The sequence below is a fragment of the Cryptomeria japonica genome, unplaced genomic scaffold (assembly GCF_030272615.1).
Source record: "Cryptomeria japonica unplaced genomic scaffold, Sugi_1.0 HiC_scaffold_65, whole genome shotgun sequence".
Classification (NCBI taxonomy): domain Eukaryota; kingdom Viridiplantae; phylum Streptophyta; class Pinopsida; order Cupressales; family Cupressaceae; genus Cryptomeria; species Cryptomeria japonica.
Genome location: NW_026728887.1, coordinates 40,001 through 62,500, shown reverse-complemented (window position 1 = coordinate 62,500; position 22,500 = coordinate 40,001). Strand labels below are relative to the sequence as shown.

Sequence of the window (22,500 nt, the reverse complement as noted above, 5' to 3'; positions counted from 1 at the left end):
GTGTGCTCCAAGGTGCGGCGTGCACATTGTCGGAGCCCGGTTTGCCCCGGGTGCGCACCTCGCCTGCACCTTGGCCGGGGTGGGCACCTTGGCTGGGTTTGCCCAGGGTGCGCTCCGAAGCGGGGTTACTGGAGCGCCCCCTCTTTTTTTGTCAGAGCGTTTGGTGGGGTTTCTCGCATTGGCTCTTCCCAGGCCCGGTTGTTGGGTGCGCTCCCACCCTGGCGCGCGCGAAGTTGGAAGTTGGGTTAATTGCCCGGGCGCGCACCTTCGCCAGGGTGGGCACCTTGGTGCGCACACCTTGGCTGGGCTGCGCACCAGGGCGGGCTCAAGATGGCACCAGCATTCCCTTTTTCTCACTATCTTTCAAAACGGAAATTTTAAAATCTCGTTTTTTTTTTGCCTTTTATGGAAATTAGTGAAGGCATCGCATCAAAGGTGCGCACCTCGCTGCCCACCTTGGTGTGCTCCGAGGTGCCCACCACGGTGCGCAACGCCGGTGCGAACCCGGGAGCGCCCCGATGTGTGCTCCAAGGTGCGGCGTGCACGAAGTCGGACCCCGGTTTGCCCCGGGTGCGCACCTCGCGTGCACCTTGGTGCGCACACCTTGGCTGGGTTGCGCGGCCTGGTGGGCACCATGGTGCGCACCAAGGAGCGCTCCGAAGTGTGCTCCAAGGTGCGGCGTGCACGAAGTCGGAGCCCGGTTTGCCCCGGGTACGCACCTCGCGTGCACCTTCGCCGGGGTGGGCACCTCGGCTGGGTTGCGCGCCCTGGTGCGCACCAAGGAGCGCTCCGAAGTGTGCTCCAAGGTGCGGCGTGCACGAAGTCGGAGCCCGGTTTGCCCCGGGTGCGCACCTTCGCCGCGGTGCGCACCATGGCGTGCACGAAGTCGGAGCCCGGTTTGCCCCGGGTGCGCACCTCGCGTGCACCTTCGGCGGGGTTGCGCGCCCTGGTGGGCACCATGGTGCGCACCAAGGAGCGCTCCGAAGTGTGCTCCAAGGTGCGGCGTGCACGAAGTCGGAGCCCGGTTTGCCCCGGGTGCGCACCTCGCGTGCACCTTCGGCGGGGTTGCGCGCCCTGGTGGGCACCATGGTGCGCACCAAGGAGCGCTCCGAAGTGTGCTCCAAGGTGCGGCGTGCACGAAGTCGGAGCCCGGTTTGCCCCGGGTGCGCACCTCGCGTGCACCTTCGCCGCGGTGGGCACCATGGCGTGCACGAAGTCGGAGCCCGGTTTGCCCCGGGTGCGCACCTCGCGTGCACCTTCGCCGGGGTGGGCACCTCGGCTGGGTTGCGCGCCCTGGTGCGCACCAAGGAGCGCTCCGAAGTGTGCTCCAAGGTGCGGCGTGCACGAAGTCGGAGCCCGGTTTGCCCCGGGTGCGCACCTCGCGTGCACCTTCGCCAGGGTGGGCACCTCGGTGCGCACACCTTCTCAATGTTTTCTTGCCTTTTCTGGAAATTGGTGAAGGCAGCGCATCAAAGGTGCGCACCTCGGTGTGCTCCGAGGTGCGAACCCGAGAGCGCTCCGAGGTGCCCACGAAGTCGAAAGTCGGGTTAATTGCATTGTTTTCCCCGGGTGCGCTCCGAGGTGCGCAACATCGGCGCGCACCAAGGAGGGCTCCGAAGTGTGCTCCAAGGTGCGCACGATGGCGTGCACCTCTGGTGCGCACGATTCGGAGCTCGGTTTGACCGGGGTGCGCACACCTTGGCTGGGTTGCGCACCTTTTGTGCGCTCCAAGGTGCGCACGAAGTCGGAGCTCGGTTTGCCCCGGGTGCGCACCTTCGCCAGGGTGCGCACCTTGATGCGCACGCCTTGGCTGGGCTGCGCACCTTGGTGGGCGCCATGGTGCGCACCTTTCGTGCGCTCCAAGGTGCGCACGAAGTCGGAGCTCGGTTTGCCCCGGGTGCGCACCTTGGTGGGCGCCATGGTGCACTCCGAGGTGCCCAAGATTGGTGCGCACCAAGGAGCGCTCCGAAGTGCGCTCCAAGGTGCGCGCGAAGTCGAAAGTTGGGTTAATTGTCCGGTTTGCCTCGGGTGCGCACCTTGCGTGCACCTTCGCCAGGGTGGGCGCCTTGGTGCGCACACCTTGGCTGGGCTGCGCACACCTTGGCACCCGCGTTTCCTTCATTTTAAATTTTTTTTTTTTACAATCTCTCAAGTGGGAAATTCTATAATCTCAACTTTTTTTGCCTTTTCAGGAAACTTTTGAATGGAGCGCATCATTGGTGCGCTCCGAAGTGTGCTCCAAAGCTCTCTCCAGCTGCGTGCACCTGCCCCGGCCGCGCACCCGGCCCCGCCCAGCTTCGCTCACCTGTCCCGGGCGTCTGGTGCGGAACCTTAGAGTAAGAAACATCACCGTGCACCTTGGCCAACGTGCGCGACTCGACCGAGCGCGCACTGGCCGAGGTGCACACCGATTTCACCTGGGTGCGCGCGCAGCACCTCGGGCGCACCGGGGTGCGCGCACAACGCCCGGGTTGCACCGTGGCCTGTGTGCTCGGGGCGCCTCGGGTGCGCGCTCGGTGTCGCCCCCGCGCGCGCGGTAGTGCGGGCAGCGCACCCCGGCCCGGCCCGGCCCCGACGAGAACGCAAACGGGCAAAAGGTTTATTCAAATAGCATTGCGATGCCCGGCGAAAAACTAAAAAAGGGTGCAACACCGGGACTTCCCGGGAGGTCACCCATCCCAGTACTACTCCGGCCCAAGCGCGCTTAACTGCGGAGTTCTGATGGGATCCGGTGCACTAACGCTGGTATGATCGCACCCGTTATGAGCTTGTCGCAGTGTGTACTTAGCAAACCGCGACCCACGTGCGAATCCACCCCGGCCACCCACCCCCGTCGAGGTGCACACCCTCCCTCGCGAAGTGCGCCCCGTTCGCCAAGTGTGAGCCCTGCCCGGGTGCGCGCACCTTGCTAGGGCGTCGGGTGTGCACCCGGCCCGGCCTACGTGCGTGCACCTGTAGGGGGCGTCGTGTGCGTGCAGTGTCCCGTCTGCAACGCGGTGCCCACACACCACCTCGGGCGCAACGACCTGCGCTCACATGTGGGCCGATTGCACCTTGGTGCATGTTCGGGGCGCCTCGGGTGCACGCTCGATCTTGCCCCGGTGCACCAAGGCGCTCGGTTTGCCCCGGGTGCGCACTTGGTGCAAGGTGGGCACCCAAAATAGGGATCAAGCACCAAAACACAAGTTTCGGGATGCAAAATGGGACCCAAGGACCACAAATGCGTTCCAAGACCCATGATGGGTCCACGAGAACAAAAATGTGTTCCGAGACTTAATAAACAAATATTGGGTTTTAGGAGAAGAAACATGCTCTGATGCCCAAAACGAGAATCGACCCCGAAAAGGCCACAGGCCAAAAGTGGGATGCGAGACAAAAAAAAATGGGACCCGAGGACCAAAATTGGGTTCCCAGGTCGAAGACAGGGCAACCGGACAAGAAACGACCTCTAAGGCTCGAAATGAGTCCCGACGACTAAAACTTGACAAGAAGCACCCATCAGGCACCCAACTCGACACCCATGGGATGCCGACCCACCCGGGCTTCCACCTAGCACACCTTGGCACCCACCCACCCTCGCACCCAACCTCGCACCCAACTTAGCACCTTTGAACCCACATTGGCACTCACCCTGACCCTGGCACCTTGGAACCCACATTGGCACTCACCTTGACCCTGGCACCCACCTTTGCACTCACCTTGGGACCCACCCTGGCTCCCACCTCGGCACCCACCCAGACACCCACCTTGGTTCCTTGGCACCCACCTTGGATCCTTGGCACCCACCCCGACACCCACCTTGGCACGCAACTTGGCTACTTGCCACCCACCTTGGCTCCTTGACGCCCACCCCGACAACCACCCCGTGACCTACCCTGGCTAGGGTTGGTGCACACCCACCCTGGTGCCCACCTTGGCACCCACCCTATGACCCACCTTGGCACGCACCTTAGTACCCACCCCGTTACCCACCCTAGGACCCACCCCGTGACCCACCTTGGCCAGGGTGGGTGCCTTGGTGCGCACAACTTGCCTGGGCTGCACACCAGGGAGGGCTCAAGATGGCACCCGCGTTCCGTTTTTTTCACTATCTTTCAAAACGGAAATTTTAAAATCTCATTTTTTTCTTTTTTTTGCCTTTTCTGGAAATTAGTGAAGGCAGCGCATCAAAGGTGCGCAATGCTGGTGCGAACCCGGGAGCGCTCCGATGTGTGCTCCAAGGTGCGGCGTGCACGAAGTCCGAGCCCGGTTTGCCCCGGGTGCGCACCTCGCGTGCACCTTCGCCGGGGTGAGCACCTTGGCTGGGTTGCGCGCCCTGGTGCGTACCAAGGAGCGCTCTGAAGTGTGCTCCAAGGTGCGGCGTGCACGAAGTCGGAGCCCGGTTTGCCCCGGGTGTGCACCTCGGGTGCGCACCTCGCGTGCACCTTCGCTGCGGTGGGCACCTTGGCTGGGTTGCGCGCCTTGGTGGGCACCATGCAGTGCACGAAGTCGGAGCCCGGTTTGCCCCGGGCGCGCACCTCCGCCAGGGTGGGCACCTTGGTGCGCACAACTTGCCTGGGCTGCGCATCAGGAAGGGCTCAAGATGGCACCCGCGTTCCGTTTTTTTCACTATCTTTCAGAACGGAAATTTTAAAATATCGTTTTTTTTTGCCTTTTCTGGAAATTAGTGAAGGCAGCGCATCAAAGGTGCGCAACGCTGGTGCGAACCTGGGAGCGCTCCGATGTGTGCTCCAAGGTGCGGCGTGCACGAAGTCGGAGCCCGGTTTGCCTCGGGTGCGCCCTGGTGGGCACCATGGTGCGCACCAAGGAGCGCTCCGAAGTGTGCTCCAAGGTGCGGCCTGCACGAAGTCGGAGCCCGGTTTGCCCCGGGTGTGCACCTCGGGTGGGCACCTTGGTGCGCATGCCTTGCCTGGGCTGCGCACCAGGGCGGGCTCAAGATGGCACCCGCGTTCCTTTTTTTTCACTATCTTTCAAAACGGAAATTTTAAAATCTCATTTTTTTTTGCCTTTTTCTGGAAATTAGTGAAGGCAGCGCATCAAAGGTGCGCACCTCGCTGCCCACCACGGTGCGCAATGCCGGTGGGCACCCGGGAGTGCTTCGAAGTGTGCTCCAAGGTGCTGCGTGCACGTTGTCGGAGCCCGGTTTGCCCCGGGTGCGCACCTCGCGTGCACCTTCGTCGGGGTGGGCACCTTGGCTTGGTTTGCCCCGGCTGCGCTCCGAAGCGGGGTTATTGGAGCGCCGCCTCTTTTTTTGTCGGAGCGTTTGGTGGGGTTTCTCGCATTGGCTCTTCCGAGGCCCGGTTGCCACCCTGGCGCGCACGAAGTCGGAAGTAGGGTTAATTGCCCGGGTGCGCACCTTTGCCAGGGTGGCACCTTACCTGGGCTGCGCACCAGGGCGGGCTCAAGATGGCACGCGCGTTCCGTTTTTTTCACTATCTTTCAAAACGGAAATTTTAAAATCTCCTTTTTTTTTTGCCTTTTCTGGAAATTAGTGAAGGCAGCGCATCAAAGGTGCGCACCTCGCTGCCCACCTTGGTGTGCTCTGAGGTGCGCACCCGGGAGCGCTACGAAGTGTGCTCCAAGGTGCGGCGTGCACGTTGTCGGAGCCCGGTTTGCCCCGGGTGCGCACCTCGCCTGCACCTTGGCCGGGGTGGGCACCTTGGCTGGGTTTGCCCAGGGTGCGCTCCGAAGCGAGGTTACTGGAGCGCCCCCTCTTTTTTTGTCAGAGAGTTTGGTGGGGTTTCTCGCATTGGCTCTTCCCAGGCCCGGTTGTTGGGTGCGCTCCCACCCTGGCGCGCGCGAAGTTGGAAGTTGGGTTAATTGCCCGGGCGCGCACCTTCGCCAGGGTGGGCACCTTGGTGCGCAAACCTTGGCTGGGCTGCGCACCAGGGCGGGCTCAAGATGGCACCAGCATTCCCTTTTTCTCACTATCTTTCAAAACGGAAATTTTAAAATCTCGTTTTTTTTTTGCCTTTTATGGAAATTAGTGAAGGCATCGCATCAAAGGTGCGCACCTCGCTGCCCACCTTGGTGTGCTCCGAGGTGCCCACCACGGTGCGCAACGCCGGTGCGAACCCGGGAGCGCCCCGATGTGTGCTCCAAGGTGCGGCGTGCACGAAGTCGGACCCCGGTTTGCCCCGGGTGCGCACCTCGCGTGCACCTTGGTGCGCACACCTTGGCTGGGTTGCGCGGCCTGGTGGGCACCATGGTGCGCACCAAGGAGCGCTCCGAAGTGTGCTCCAAGGTGCGGCGTGCACGAAGTCGGAGCCCGGTTTGCCCCGGGTGCGCACCTTCGCCGCGGTGGGCACCATGGCGTGCACGAAGTCGGAGCCCGGTTTGCCCCGGGTGCGCACCTCGCGTGCACCTTCGCCGGGGTGGGCACCTCGGCTGGGTTGCGCGCCCTGGTGCGCACCAAGGAGCGCTCTGAAGTGTGCTCCAAGGTGCGGCGTGCACGAAGTCGGAGCCCGGTTTGCCCCGGGTGTGCACCTCGGGTGCGCACCTCGCGTGCACCTTCGCTGCGGTGGGCACCTTGGCTGGGTTGCGCGCCTTGGTGGGCACCATGCAGTGCACGAAGTCGGAGCCCGGATTGCCCCGGGCGCGCACCTCCGCCAGGGTGGGCACCTTGGTGCGCACAACTTGCCTGGGCTGCGCACCAGGAAGGGCTCAAGATGGCACCCGCGTTCCGTTTTTTTCACTATCTTTCAGAACGGAAATTTTAAAATCTCGTTTTTTTTTGCCTTTTCTGGAAATTAGTGAAGGCAGCGCATCAAAGGTGCGCAACGCTGGTGCGAACCTGGGAGCGCTCCGATGTGTGCTCCAAGGTGCGGCGTGCACGAAGTCGGACCCCGGTTTGCCCCGGGTGCGCACCTCGCGTGCACCTTGGTGCGCACACCTTGGCTGGGTTGCGCGCCCTGGTGGGCACCATGGTGCGCACCAAGGAGCGCTCCGAAGTGTGCTCCAAGGTGCGGCGTGCACGAAGTCGGAGCCCGGTTTGCCCCGGGTGCGCACCTCGCGTGCACCTTCGCCGCGGTGGGCACCATGGCGTGCACGAAGTCGGAGCCCGGTTTGCCCCGGGTGCGCACCTCGCGTGCACCTTCGCCGGGGTGGGCACCTTGGTGTGCAGACCTTGGCTGGGTTGCGCGCCCTGGTGGGCACCATGGTGCGCACCAAGGAGCGCTCCGAAGTGTGCTCCAAGGTGCGGCCTGCACGAAGTCGGAGCCCGGTTTGCCCCGGGTGTGCACCTCGGGTGGGCACCTTGGTGCGCATGCCTTGCCTGGGCTGCGCACCAGGGCGGGCTCAAGATGGCACCCGCGTTCCTTTTTTTTCACTATCTTTCAAAACGGAAATTTTAAAATCTCATTTTTTTTTGCCTTTTTCTGGAAATTAGTGAAGGCAGCGCATCAAAGGTGCGCACCTCGCTGCCCACCACGGTGCGCAACGCCGGTGGGCACCCGGGAGTGCTTCGAAGTGTGCTCCAAGGTGCTGCGTGCACGTTGTCGGAGCCCGGTTTGCCCCGGGTGCGCACCTCGCGTGCACCTTCGTCGGGGTGGGCACCTTGGCTGGGTTTGCCCCGGCTGCGCTCCGAAGCGGGGTTATTGGAGCGCCGCCTCTTTTTTTGTCGGAGCGTTTGGTGGGGTTTCTCGCATTGGCTCTTCCGAGGCCCGGTTGCCACCCTGGCGCGCACGAAGTCGGAAGTAGGGTTAATTGCCCGGGTGCGCACCTTTGCCAGGGTGGGCACCTTACCTGGGCTGCGCACCAGGGCGGGCTCAAGATGGCACGCGCGTTCCGTTTTTTTCACTATCTTTCAAAACGGAAATTTTAAAATCTCCTTTTTTTTTTGCCTTTTCTGGAAATTAGTGAAGGCAGCGCATCAAAGGTGCGCACCTCGCTGCCCACCTTGGTGTGCTCTGAGGTGCGCACCCGGGAGCGCTACGAAGTGTGCTCCAAGGTGCGGCGTGCACGTTGTCGGAGCCCGGTTTGCCCCGGGTGCGCACCTCGCCTGCACCTTGGCCGGGGTGGGCACCTTGGCTGGGTTTGCCCAGGGTGCGCTCCGAAGCGGGGTTACTGGAGCGCCCCCTCTTTTTTTGTCAGAGCGTTTGGTGGGGTTTCTCGCATTGGCTCTTCCCAGGCCCGGTTGTTGGGTGCGCTCCCACCCTGGCGCGCGCGAAGTTGGAAGTTGGATTAATTGCCCGGGCGCGCACCTTCGCCAGGGTGGGCACCTTGGTGCGCACACCTTGGCTGGGCTGCGCACCAGGGCGGGCTCAAGATGGCACCAGCATTCCCTTTTTCTCACTATCTTTCAAAACGGAAATTTTAAAATCTCGTTTTTTTTTTGCCTTTTATGGAAATTAGTGAAGGCATCGCATCAAAGGTGCGCACCTCGCTGCCCACCTTGGTGTGCTCCGAGGTGCCCACCACGGTGCGCAACGCCGGTGCGAACCCGGGAGCGCCCCGATGTGTGCTCCAAGGTGCGGCGTGCACGAAGTCGGACCCCGGTTTGCCCCGGGTGCGCACCTCGCGTGCACCTTGGTGCGCACACCTTGGCTGGGTTGCGCGGCCTGGTGGGCACCATGGTGCGCACCAAGGAGCGCTCCGAAGTGTGCTCCAAGGTGCGGCGTGCACGAAGTCGGAGCCCGGTTTGCCCCGGGTACGCACCTCGCGTGCACCTTCGCCGGGGTGGGCACCTCGGCTGGGTTGCGCGCCCTGGTGCGCACCAAGGAGCGCTCCGAAGTGTGCTCCAAGGTGCGGCGTGCACGAAGTCGGAGCCCGGTTTGCCCCGGGTGCGCACCTTCGCCGCGGTGCGCACCATGGCGTGCACGAAGTCGGAGCCCGGTTTGCCCCGGGTGCGCACCTCGCGTGCACCTTCGGCGGGGTTGCGCGCCCTGGTGGGCACCATGGTGCGCACCAAGGAGCGCTCCGAAGTGTGCTCCAAGGTGCGGCGTGCACGAAGTCGGAGCCCGGTTTGCCCCGGGTGCGCACCTCGCGTGCACCTTCGGCGGGGTTGCGCGCCCTGGTGGGCACCATGGTGCGCACCAAGGAGCGCTCCGAAGTGTGCTCCAAGGTGCGGCGTGCACGAAGTCGGAGCCCGGTTTGCCCCGGGTGCGCACCTCGCGTGCACCTTCGCCGCGGTGGGCACCATGGCGTGCACGAAGTCGGAGCCCGGTTTGCCCCGGGTGCGCACCTCGCGTGCACCTTCGCCGGGGTGGGCACCTCGGCTGGGTTGCGCGCCCTGGTGCGCACCAAGGAGCGCTCCGAAGTGTGCTCCAAGGTGCGGCGTGCACGAAGTCGGAGCCCGGTTTGCCCCGGGTGCGCACCTCGCGTGCACCTTCGCCAGGGTGGGCACCTCGGTGCGCACACCTTCTCAATGTTTTCTTGCCTTTTCTGGAAATTGGTGAAGGCAGCGCATCAAAGGTGCGCACCTCGGTGTGCTCCGAGGTGCGAACCCGAGAGCGCTCCGAGGTGCCCACGAAGTCGAAAGTCGGGTTAATTGCATTGTTTTCCCCGGGTGCGCTCCGAGGTGCGCAACATCGGCGCGCACCAAGGAGGGCTCCGAAGTGTGCTCCAAGGTGCGCACGATGGCGTGCACCTCTGGTGCGCACGATTCGGAGCTCGGTTTGACCGGGGTGCGCACACCTTGGCTGGGTTGCGCACCTTTTGTGCGCTCCAAGGTGCGCACGAAGTCGGAGCTCGGTTTGCCCCGGGTGCGCACCTTCGCCAGGGTGCGCACCTTGATGCGCACGCCTTGGCTGGGCTGCGCACCTTGGTGGGCGCCATGGTGCGCACCTTTCGTGCGCTCCAAGGTGCGCACGAAGTCGGAGCTCGGTTTGCCCCGGGTGCGCACCTTGGTGGGCGCCATGGTGCACTCCGAGGTGCCCAAGATTGGTGCGCACCAAGGAGCGCTCCGAAGTGCGCTCCAAGGTGCGCGCGAAGTCGAAAGTTGGGTTAATTGTCCGGTTTGCCTCGGGTGCGCACCTTGCGTGCACCTTCGCCAGGGTGGGCGCCTTGGTGCGCACACCTTGGCTGGGCTGCGCACACCTTGGCACCCGCGTTTCCTTCATTTTAAATTTTTTTTTTTTACAATCTCTCAAGTGGGAAATTCTATAATCTCAACTTTTTTTGCCTTTTCAGGAAACTTTTGAATGGAGCGCATCATTGGTGCGCTCCGAAGTGTGCTCCAAAGCTCTCTCCAGCTGCGTGCACCTGCCCCGGCCGCGCACCCGGCCCCGCCCAGCTTCGCTCACCTGTCCCGGGCGTCTGGTGCGGAACCTTAGAGTAAGAAACATCACCGTGCACCTTGGCCAACGTGCGCGACTCGACCGAGCGCGCACTGGCCGAGGTGCACACCGATTTCACCTGGGTGCGCGCGCAGCACCTCGGGCGCACCGGGGTGCGCGCACAACGCCCGGGTTGCACCGTGGCCTGTGTGCTCGGGGTGCCTCGGGTGCGCGCTCGGTGTCGCCCCCGCGCGCGCGGTAGTGCGGGCAGCGCACCCCGGCCCGGCCCGGCCCCGACGAGAACGCAAACGGGCAAAAGGTTTATTCAAATAGCATTGCGACGCCCGGCGAAAAACTAAAAAAGGGTGCAACACCGGGACTTCCCGGGAGGTCACCCATCCCAGTACTACTCCGGCCCAAGCGCGCTTAACTGCGGAGTTCTGATGGGATCCGGTGCACTAATGCTGGTATGATCGCACCCGTTATGAGCTTGTCGCAGTGTGTACTTAGCAAACCGCGACCCACGTGCGAATCCACCCCGGCCACCCACCCCCGTCGAGGTGCACACCCTCCCTCGCGAAGTGCGCCCCGTTCGCCAAGTGTGAGCCCTGCCCGGGTGCGCGCACCTTGCTAGGGCGTCGGGTGTGCACCCGGCCCGGCCTACGTGCGTGCACCTGGAGGGGGCGTCGTGTGCGTGCAGTGTCCCGTCTGCAACGCGGTGCCCACACACCACCTCGGGCGCAACGACCTGCGCTCACATGTGGGCCGAGTGCACCTTGGTGCATGTTCGGGGCGCCTCGGGTGCACGCTCGATCTTGCCCCGGTGCACCAAGGCGCTCGGTTTGCCCCGGGTGCGCACTTGGTGCAAGGTGGGCACCCAAAATAGGGATCAAGCACCAAAACACAAGTTTCGGGATGCAAAATGGGACCCAAGGACCACAAATGCGTTCCAAGACCCATGATGGGTCCACGAGAACAAAAATGTGTTCCGAGACTTAATAAACAAATATTGGGTTTTAGGAGAAGAAACATGCTCTGATGCCCAAAACGAGAATCGACCCCGAAAAGGCCACAGGCCAAAAGTGGGATGCGAGACAAAAAAAAATGGGACCCGAGGACCAAAATTGGGTTCCCAGGTCGAAGACAGGGCAACCGGACAAGAAACGACCTCTAAGGCTCGAAATGAGTCCCGACGACTAAAACTTGACAAGAAGCACCCATCAGGCACCCAACTCGACACCCATGGGATGCCGACCCACCCGGGCTTCCACCTAGCACACCTTGGCACCCACCCACCCTCGCACCCAACCTCGCACCCAACTTAGCACCTTTGAACCCACATTGGCACTCACCCTGACCCTGGCACCTTGGAACCCACATTGGCACTCACCTTGACCCTGGCACCCACCTTTGCACTCACCTTGGGACCCACCCTGGCTCCCACCTCGGCACCCACCCAGACACCCACCTTGGTTCCTTGGCACCCACCTTGGATCCTTGGCACCCACCCCGACACCCACCTTGGCACGCAACTTGGCTACTTGCCACCCACCTTGGCTCCTTGACGCCCACCCCGACAACCACCCCGTGACCTACCCTGGCTAGGGTTGGTGCACACCCACCCTGGTGCCCACCTTGGCACCCACCCTATGACCCACCTTGGCACGCACCTTAGTACCCACCCCGTTACCCACCCTAGGACCCACCCCGTGACCCACCTTGGCCAGGGTGGGTGCACCCACCCTGGTGCCCACCTTGGCACCCACCCATCCTAGCACCCAGCCTGTGACCGGGCTTGGAACCCAACCTTGCACCCGCACCCGTCTTGGCCAGTGTGGGTGCGCACCCATCCTGGCACCCACGTTGTGACACACCCTTTAACCCACGCACCCTAGCACCCACGTTGGCACCCACCTTGGAACCCAACCTAGCAACTTGGCACCCACCCCGTGACCCACCTTGGCATCCACCATAGCAGTCGCCGACTTGGCACCCACCTCGGCACCCACCTTGACACTTGTGGACCCACCTTGCCACTCACCCTAGCATCGACCCATCCTAGCACCCACCCTGGCACCTTTGCACCCTAGCACTCACCCATCCTAGCACCTAACCTGTGACCCACCTTGACACTCACCCTCGCACCCACCTTGGAACCCAACCTAGCACCCACCCACCCTGACACCAACCCTAGCACCTACCCACCCTTGCACCCACCCTGTGACCCATCTTGGCACCCACCCATCCTACCACTCAACCTATCACCCACCTTCTCACCCACCTTGGCATCCACCTTAGCACCCACCCACACTGGCACCTTGGCACCCACCTCGGGCAAGGTGGGTGCACACCCACCCTGGCACCCAATTTAGAACCCACCGAGCATGTTACCCACCTTGGCACCCACATTGCAGCCCACCCTAGTACCCACCCTATGACCCACATTGGCATCCACACCCTAGCACCCAGGCACCTCGACACCCGCCTTGACACCCACCCTAGCACTGAACCTGTGACCCACCTTGGAACTCACCCTAGAACCCACCCACCCTGTGAACCACCTTGGCATCCACCTTAGCACCCACCCACCTTGGCACCCACTCTAGCACTCACCCATCCTAACACCCAACTTGTTACCCACCTTGGCACCCGCCCTCGCGTCCACCTTGAAACCCACCCTAGCACCCACCCACGCAGGAGCCCACCTTGGCACCCAACCTAACACCCACGCATCCTGGCACCCAACTTGTGACCCACCTTGGAACCCACCCTAGTACCCACCTTTGAACCCACTATATCACCAACCCACCTTGGCACCCACCCTATGACCCTCTTTGGAATCCACCCTAGCACGCACCCACCCTGGCACCCACCATGGAGCGCACCCTAGCACCCACCCACCTCGGCACGCACCTCAACACCCACCTTGGTGTGCGCACTGCGCCAACCTCTCAAAGACCCTATGTGGTGCGCTCCAAAGTGTACACCTTTGGTGCGCTCCAAGGTGCGCACCTTTGGTGCACACCGAGGTGCACACCAAAGTGTGCACCGAGGTGAGCACCAAAGTGCACTCCAGGGTGCACACCAAGGCGTGCACCTTTGGTGCGGTCAATGCAAACGAATTCGGAAGTTGGGGTCGATGTCCTAATCGCTGCTGCAGACTACACGTATGAGAATCGGACAAATAGCTTTATATAGGGGAGGTGTTGCGTTTGATGGGTCGACTCCCCTGGTTGTGTGCACTGCACCAACTTCAAAGACCCTGTCTTGTTTAAGAAGTCAAAAGTTGGGGTGGATGTCCTAATCATTGCTGCAGTCTACGCATGTATGAGAATCAGACAAATAGCTTATATAGGGGAGGTGTTGCATTCGGTGGGTTGACTCCCCTGGTTGTGCGCACTGCGCCAACCTCAAAGACCCCGCATAGCAGAAGAAGTCGGAAGTCGGATTTTGGTGAGCACCAAGGCGTGCACCTTTGGTGCGGTCAACGCAGACGAATTCAGAAGTTGGGGTGGATGTCCTAATCGTTGTTGCAGGCTACACATGTATGAGAATCAGACAAATAGCTTATATAGGGGAGGTGTTGGGTTTGATGGGTCAACTCCCTTGGTTGTGCGCATTACGCCAACCTCAAAGACCTTGTTTTCGTTAAGAAGTCAAAAGTTGGGGTCAATGTCCTAATGGCTCCTGCAGGCTACACATGTATGAGAATCGGACAAATAGCTTATATAGGGGAGGTGTTGGGTTTGATGGGTCGACTCCCCTGGTTGTGCGCATTACGTCAACCTCAAAGACCTTGTTTTCGTTAAGAAGTCAAAAGTTGGGGTCGATGTCCTAATTGCTCCTGTAGACTACACATGTATGAGAATCAGACAAATAGCTTATATAGGGGAGGTGTTGGGTTTGATGGGTTGACTCCCCTAGTTGTTCGCATTACACCAACCTCAAAGACCTTGTTTTCGTTTAGAAGCCGAAAGTTGGGGTCGATGTCCTAATTGCTCCTGCAGGCTACGCATGTATGAGAATCAGACAAATAGCTTATATAGGGGAGGTGTTGGGTTTGATGGGTCGACTCCCCTGGTTGTGCGCATTGCGCCAACCTCAAAGACCCTGCATTGCGGATGAAGTCGAAAGTCAGAGTTTGGTGTGCTACAAGGTGTGGTCGAAGGTGCTCACCTAGGTGTGCACCTTTGGAGCACAGGAAAAGTGCCCTCCAAAAGTGCGCACCTTTGGAGTGCACAAAAGTGCCCTCCAAAAGTGCGCACCTTTGGAGCGCAGAAAAGTGCCCTCCAAAAAGTGCCCTCCAAAAGTGCGCACCTTTGGAGCGCAGAAAAGTGCCCTCCAAAAAGTGCCCTCCAAAAGTGCGCACCTTTGGAGCGCAGAAAAGTGCCCTCCAAAAAGTGCCCTCCAAAAGTGCGCACCTTTGGAGCGCAGAAAAGTGCCCTCCAAAAAGTGCCCTCCAAAAGTGCGCACCTTTGGAGCGCAGAAAAGTGCCCTCCAAAAAGTGCCCTCCAAAAGTGCGCACCTTTGGAGCGCAGAAAAGTGCCCTCCAAAAAGTGCCCTCCAAAAGTGCGCACCTTTGGAGCGCAGAAAAGTGCCCTCCAAAAAGTGCCCTCCAAAAGTGCGCACCTTTGGAGCGCAGAAAAGTGCCCTCCAAAAAGTGCCCTCCAAAAGTGCGCACCTTTGGAGCGCAGAAAAGTGCCCTCCAAAAGTGCGCACTTTTGGTGCGCACCAAGGCGCTGGTTCGGTCGTTGCAGGCGAGTTCGGAAGTTGGGGTCGATGTCCTGAGCGGAGGTGCAAACTACACAGGTGTCGGAATCGGACAAATAGCTTATATAGGGGAGGTGTATGCTTCGATGGGTCGACTCCCCAGGTTGAGCGCACCGCGCCAACCTCAAAGACCCTACGGTATGGATGAAGTCGGAAGTTGGGTCCGATGACCGATTCGATTAGTAGGTATGCTCATGAGGTCGGAATTTGGGTCCGATGACCTGCCATGTGCAGGAAGGCGAATGTTGACACTGTGCGTTGCAAGGTGCACACCAAGGCGCTGGTGCGGTCTTTTTAGTCGAGTTCGGAAGTTGGGGTCGATGTCCTGATCGGAGGTGCAAGCTACACAGGTGTGGGAATCGGACAAATAGCTTATATAGGGGAGGTGTATGCTTCGTTGGGTCGACTCCCCGGGTTGAGCGCACCGCGCCAACCTCAAAGACCCTACGGTATGGATGAAGTCGGAAGTTGGGTCCGATGACCGATTCGATATGTAGGCATACTCGCGAGGTCGGAATTTGGGTCCGATGACCTGCCACGTGCAGGAAGGCGAATGTTGGCACTGTGCGTTGCAAGGTGCGCACCAAGGCGCTGGTTCGGTCGTTGGAGGCGAGTTCGGAAGTTGGGGTCGATGTCTTGATCGGAGGTGCAAACTACACAGGTGTGGGAATCGGACAAATAGCTTATATAGGGGAGGTGTATGCTTCGTTGGGTCGACTCCCCGGGTTGAGCGCACCGCGCCAACCTCAAAGACCCTACGGTATGGATGAAGTCGGAAGTTGGGTCCGATGACCGATTCGATATGTAGGCATACTCGCGAGGTCGGAATTTGGGTCCGATGACCTGCCATGTGCAGGAAGGCGAATGTTGGGACTGTGCGTCGCAAGGTGCGCACCAAGGCGCTGGTGCCGTCGTTGCAGTCGAGTTCGGAAGTTGGGGTCGATGTCCTGGTCAGAGGTGCAAACTACACAGGTGTGGGAATCGGACAAATAGCTTATATAGGGGAGGTGTATGCTTCGATGGGTCGACTCCCTGGGTTGAGCGCACCGCGCCAACCTCAAAGACCCTACAGTATGGATGAAGTCGGAAGTTGGGTCCGATGACCGATTCGATACGTAGGCATATTGGCGAGGTCTGAATTTGTGTCCGATGACCTGCCATGCGCAGGAAGGCGGAATTTGGGTCCGATGACCGAGTTGATGGCGTGCCATGCGCAGAAAGGCGGAATTTGGGTCCGATGACCGAGTTGATGTTGATGGCCCGCCATGCACAGGAAGGCGGAATTTGGGTCCGATGACCGATTTGAAGGCGTGCCATACGCAAAAAGGCGGAGTTTGGGTCCGATGACCGAGTTGATATTGATGGCCCGCCATGCGCAGGAAGGCGGAATTTGGGTCCGATGACCTGACATACGCATGGAGTCCGACTCGGGGGCCGATGTTCGATTCGATGACTTGCATTGTGGGTAAAGTCGGAAGTTGTGGTCTTTGACCCGATTCGATGACCAGACTTCGGCTGCTTGAGAATCGGACAAATAACTTATATAGGGGAGGTAGTGTTCTCGAGCATCCTCCCCCCGTGCCCGTTTATGTCGATTGATGCTGGTGCTCGACTGGTTGGAGCGCTCGGATGCAAAAATCTTGCACCAGGATTTATCGATTGTGATGGACACGGCAAGTCTCCTGATTGCTATGCAGGAGCTCATCGTGAATCTCTATGCGGCCTTGGTATGGACTCGACCTGCGGAATGGTTCGGCAATGGTAGTCGCTCCAACACGTCCTTGCAATGGCCACAGAGGTGATTCGACTAGAGCTCCAGTCTAGCTTTTGGGTTGCTTGGCGGACTGGTATAGCCGCGATCGAGTTCCGGCCATGAACGTTTTAGATAGCTCTTGGGCTTTCTGGGACGGAAGTCGGAAGTTTGGGCTGTTGTCCGATTTGATGACCATTCTTCGGATGTGTGAGAATCGGACAAATAACTTATATAGGGGACTGTGTTGTCTCACGCAGCCCCCTCCGTGCCCCTCTATCTCGACCGATGTTGGTGCTTGAAAGGGTTGGGATCGCTCGGATTTATAAACGTGCACCACCATTTGTCGAGTGTGAGGGACGCGGCAGGTCTCCTAAATGCTATGCGGGCGCTCTCTGAGAATCTCTATCCGGCCTCGACACAGACTAGTCTTGCTGAATGGTTTGGCACTGGTAGTCGATCCAACACGTCGTTGTTGTGGCCGCCTAGGCGATTCGATTCGAGCCCCCGTCTAGCTTTTGGGTTGCTTGGCGGATTTTGCCCTATCCGCAAGTGAGCTCGGTCCCTAAACGTTCGAGAAACCCGATTGCTATGCGCCGACTCTCTTTCTTGCGAGCCTCCATCTAGCTTTTGGGTCTCTACGGAACGGAAGTCGGAATCTGGGACCGTTGTTTGATTCGACGAGGCAGACTACGGTTGTGCGAGAATCGGACAAATAACTTATATAGGGGAGGTGTTGACTGGAGCATTCTCCCCCGTGCCCCTCTAACTCGACCAATGCTGGCGCTCGAACGGTGGTAGCGCTCGGATTTTCATTGAGCGCCAGCATTGGTCGATTTAGAGGGGCATGCGAGATTCCCGAATGCTATGCGAGGGCTCTAACGGAAATGTCTATTGGTTTCGGTATGGATGCAATTGCGAGTGGTTCGGCAAAGGTAGTCGTTCCGATGCATCCATGTCGTGGCCAAATCGATAATTCGATTTGAGCCCTCGTATAGCATTTGGGTCTCTCGATGTGATTCCGCATTCCAGTCCCTTTGGGCACTGCTTGAGCCGCATCCCAGGGGGTTCCCTTCCCAATAATCTGCCTCGCAACCCGATTGCTATGCGGTGAGGCTCCTCGGCCGCCTCGGAACTATCTGTGTATCAGACGCATCGCGGGATAAGGGGTTGGCAACGGTAGTCGCCCCAAGCGCGTCCGATGCTTGGACCATTCCGAGGCGGCCCTGAAGCCTCTTCCGTCTAGCCGTTGGGTCCTTCTCGCCGCATCCCTCGCCTCGCACCCCGATTGCTATGCGGTGAGGCTCCTCGGCCGCCTCGGAACTATCTGTGTATCGGACGCGTCGCGGGATAAGGGGTTGTCACTGGTAGTCGCCCCAAGCGCGTCCGATGCTTGGACCATTCCGAGGCGGCCCTGAAGCCTCTTCCGTCTAGCCGTTGGGTCCTTCTCGCCGCATCCCTCGCCTCGCACCCCGATTGCTATGCGGTGAGGCTCCTCGGCCGCCTCGGAACTATCTGTGTATCGGACGCGTCGCGGGATAAGGGGTTGTCATTGGTAGTCGCCCCAAGCGCGTCCGATGCTTGGACCATTCCGAGGCGGCCCTGAAGCCTCTTCCGTCTAGCCGTTGGGTCCTTCTCGCCGCATCCCTCGCCTCGCACCCCGATTGCTATGCGGTGAGGCTCCTCGGCCGCCTCGGAACTATCTGTGTATCGGACGCGTCGCGGGATAAGGGGTTGTCATTGGTAGTCGCCCCAAGCGCGTCCGATGCTTGGACCATTCCGAGGCGGCCCTGAAGCCTCTTCCGTCTAGCCGTTGGGTCCTTCTCGCCGCATCCCTCGCCTCGCACCCCGATTGCTATGCGGTGAGGCTCCTCGGCCGCCTCGGAACTATCTGTGTATCGGACGCGTCGCGGGATAAGGGGTTGTCACTGGTAGTCGCCCCAAGTGCGTCCGATGCTTGGACCATTCCGAGGCGGCCCTGAAGCCTCTTCCGTCTAGCCGTTGGGTCCTTCTCGCCGCATCCCTCGCCTCGCACCCCGATTGCTATGCGGTGAGGCTCCTCGGCCGCCTCGGAACTATCTGTGTATCGGACGCGTCGCGGGATAAGGGGTTGTCACTGGTAGTCGCCCCAAGCGCGTTCGATGCTTGGACCATTCCGAGGCGGCCCTGAAGCCTCTTCCGTCTAGCCGTTGGGTCCTTCTCGCCGCATCCCTCGCCTCGCACCCCGATTGCTATGCGGTGAGGCTCCTCGGCCGCCTTGGAACTATCTGTGTATCGGACGCGTCGCGGGATAAGGGGTTGTCACTGGTAGTCGCCCCAAGCGCGTCCGATGCTTGGACCATTCCGAGGCGGACCCGAAGCCTCTTCCGTCTAGCCGTTGGGTCCTTCTCGCCGCATCCTTCGCCTCGCACCCCGATTGCTATGCGGTGAGGCTCCTCGGCCGCCTCGGAACTATCTGTGTATCGGACGCGTCGCGGGATAAGGGGTTGTCACTGGTAGTCGCCCCAAGCGCGTCCGATGCTTGGACCATTCCGAGGCGGACCCGAAGCCTCTTCCGTCTAGCCGTTGGGTCCTTCTCGCCGCATCCCTCGCCTCGCACCCCGATTGCTATGCGGTGAGGCTCCTCGGCCGCCTTGGAACTATCTGTGTATCGGACGCGTCGCGGGATAAGGGGTTGTCACTGGTAGTCGCCCCAAGCGCGTCCGATGCTTGGACCATTCCGAGGCGGACCCGAAGCCTCTTCCGTCTAGCCGTTGGGTCCTTCTCGCCGCATCCCTCGCCTCGCACCCCGATTGCTATGCGGTGAGGCTCCTCGGCCGCCTTGGAACTATCTGTGTATCGGACGCGTCGCGGGATAAGGGGTTGTCACTGGTAGTCGCCCCAAGCGCGTCCGATGCTTGGACCATTCCGAGGCGGACCCGAAGCCTCTTCCGTCTAGCCGTTGGGTCCTTCTCGCCGCATCCCTCGCCTCGCACCCCGATTGCTATGCGGTGAGGCTCCTCGGCCGCCTTGGAACTATCTGTGTATCGGACGCGTCGCGGGATAAGGGGTTGTCACTGGTAGTCGCCCCAAGCGCGTCCGATGCTTGGACCATTCCGAGGCGGCCCCGAAGCCTCTTCCGTGTAGCCGTTGGGTCCTTCTCGCCGCATCCCTCGCCTCGCACCCCGATTGCTATGCGGTGAGGCTCCTCGGCCGCCTTGGAACTATCTGTGTATCGGACGCGTCGCGGGATAAGGGGTTGTCACTGGTAGTCGCCCCAAGCGCGTCCGATGCTTGGACCATTCCGAGGCGGACCTGAAGCCTCTTCCCTCTAGCCGTTGGGGCTTTCTCGCCGCATCCCTCGCCTCGCACCCTGATTGCTATGCTGTGAGGCTCCTCGGCCGCCTTGGAACTATCTGTGTATCGGACGCATCGCGGGATAAGGGGTTGGCAGTGGTAGTCGCCCCAAGCGCATCCGATGCTTGGACCATTCCGAGGCGGCCCTGCAGCCTCTTCCGTCTAGCCGTTGGGGCCATCTCGCCGCATCCCCCACCTCGCACCACGATTGCTATGCGGTGAGGCTCCTTGGCCGCCTCGGAACTATCTGTGTATCGGACGCATCGCGGGATAAGGGGTTGTCACTGGTAGTCGCCCCAAGCGCGTCCGATGCTTGGACTATTCCGAGGCGGCCCTGCAGCCTCTTCCGTCTAGCCGTTGGGGCCATCTCGCTGCATCCCCCACCTCCTCGGCCGCCTCGGAACTATCTGTGTATCGGACGCATCGCGGGATAAGGGGTTGGCAGTGGTAGTCGCCCCAAGCGCGTCCGATGCTTGGACTATTCCGAGGCAGCCCTGCAGCCTCTTCCGTCTAGCCTTTGGGGCCATCTCGCCGCATCCCTCGCCTCGCACCCCGATTGCTATGCGGTGAGGCTCCTCGGCCGCCTGGGAACTATCTTCGTATCGGACGCATCGCGGGATAAGGGGTTGTCACTGGTAGTCGCCCCAAGCGCGTCCGATGCTTGGACTATTCCGAGGCGGCCCTGTGGCCTCTTCCGTCTAGCCGTTGGGGCCATCTCGCCGCATCCCCCACCTCGCACCCCGATTGCTATGCGGTGAGGCTCTTCGGCCGCCTTGGAACTATCTTCGTATCGGACGCATCGCGGGATAAGGGGTTGTCACTGGTAGTGGCCCCAAGCGCGTCCGATGCTTGGACTATTCCGAGGCGGCCCTGCAGCCTCTTCCGTCTAGCCGTTGGGGCCATCTCGCCGCATCCCCCACCTCGCACCCCGATTGCTATGCGGTGAGGCTCCTCGGCCGCCTTGGAACTATCTTCGTATCGGACGCATCGCGGGATAAGGGGTTGTCACTGGTAGTCGCCCCAAGCGCGTCCGATGCTTGGACTATTCCGACGCGGCCCTGTGGCCTCTTCCGTCTAGCCGTTGGGGCCATCTCGCCGCATCCCCCACCTCGCACCCCGATTGCTATGCGGTGAGGCTCCTCGGCCGCCTTGGAACCATCTTCGTATCGGACGCATCGCGGGATAGGGGGCTGTCACTGGTAGTCGCCCCAAGCGTGTCCGATGCTTGGACCATTCCTAGGCGGCCCTGAAGCCTCTTCCGTCTAGCCGTTGGGGCCTTCCCGCCCCATCCCTCGCCTCGCACCCCCGATTGCTATGCGGTGAGGCTCCTCGGCCGCCTTGGAACCATCTGTGTATCGGACGCATCGCGGGATAAGGGGTTGGCACTGGCAGTCGCCCCAAGCGCGTCCGATGCTTGGACCATTCCGAGGTGGCCCTGAAGCCTCTTCCGTCTAGCCGTTGGGGCCTTCCCGCCCCATCCCTCGCCTCGCACCCCGATTGATATGCGGTGAGGCTCCTCGGCCGCCTTGGAACTATCTGTGTATCGGACGCATCGCGGGATAAGGGGTTGGCACTGGTAGTCGTCCCAATCGCATCCGATGCTTGGACCATTCCGAGGCGGCCCTGCAGCCTCTTCCGTTTAGCCGTCGGGGCCTTCCCGCCGCATCCCTCGCCTCGCATCCCGATTCCTATGCGGTGAGTCTTCTCGGCCGCCGCGGAACTATACCTGTTATTGCTACTGCATCCTTCGGCTGGTAACCTCCTCTGCCGCCTTGGAACGTTCTCTTTGTCGGACGCGTCGCGGGATAAGGGGTTGGCACTGGTAGTCGCCCCAAGCGCGCCCGATGCATAGACCGCTCCGAGTCGACCTTGCTTTCAGCCTCTCACATGCATAGACCTCTCTGAGTCGACCCTGCAGCCTCTCACGTTTAGCCTTTGGAATCTCGCCTCACAACATGATTGCTATCCTTGATGCATCCCTTGCCTCGAGCCCTGATTGCTTTCTTGGCTGCATCCCTCCTCTCCTCACAGCCCGGTTGTCATCACTGCTTCATCCGTCGCTTCATGCATTCTGGCTGCTGGGCCCTTCCCACCGCACACCTCGATTGCTATCTCTTCTGCATCACACACCCCGATTGCTATCTCTGCTACATCCCTCGGCTCTCACTTCTGCATCCTTCGCCTCACACCTCGATTGCTATCAATGCTGCATCCGTAACCTCACACCCCGATTGCTATGCGGGGAGGCTCCTTGGCCGCCTTGGAAATTTCTGTGTGTCGGACGCACCGCGGGATAAGGGGTTGGCACTGGTAGTCGCCCCAAGTGCGCCCGATTCTTAGACCGCTTCGAGGTGACCTCGTAGCCTCTTTCGTCCAGGCTTCCTGCCTTCAACGCCCTTTTTACACCTCGATTGCTATGCGCGGGCTCGT

At 60.9% G+C, this 22,500-nt stretch overlaps 2 non-coding genes across 2 annotated transcripts; both read right to left on the bottom strand.

The window, feature by feature from the left end:
- Window positions 1–2,640: 2,640 nt before the first annotated feature.
- Window positions 2,641–2,759, bottom strand: LOC131863585 (5S ribosomal RNA). Its single transcript, XR_009362485.1, has one exon. It is a non-coding gene; the product is annotated as a 5S ribosomal RNA (ribosomal RNA).
- Window positions 2,760–10,576: 7,817 nt separating this feature from the next.
- Window positions 10,577–10,695, bottom strand: LOC131863570 (5S ribosomal RNA). The gene has a single exon (XR_009362470.1). It is a non-coding gene; the product is annotated as a 5S ribosomal RNA (ribosomal RNA).
- Between the last annotated feature and the right edge of the window lie 11,805 nt (window positions 10,696–22,500).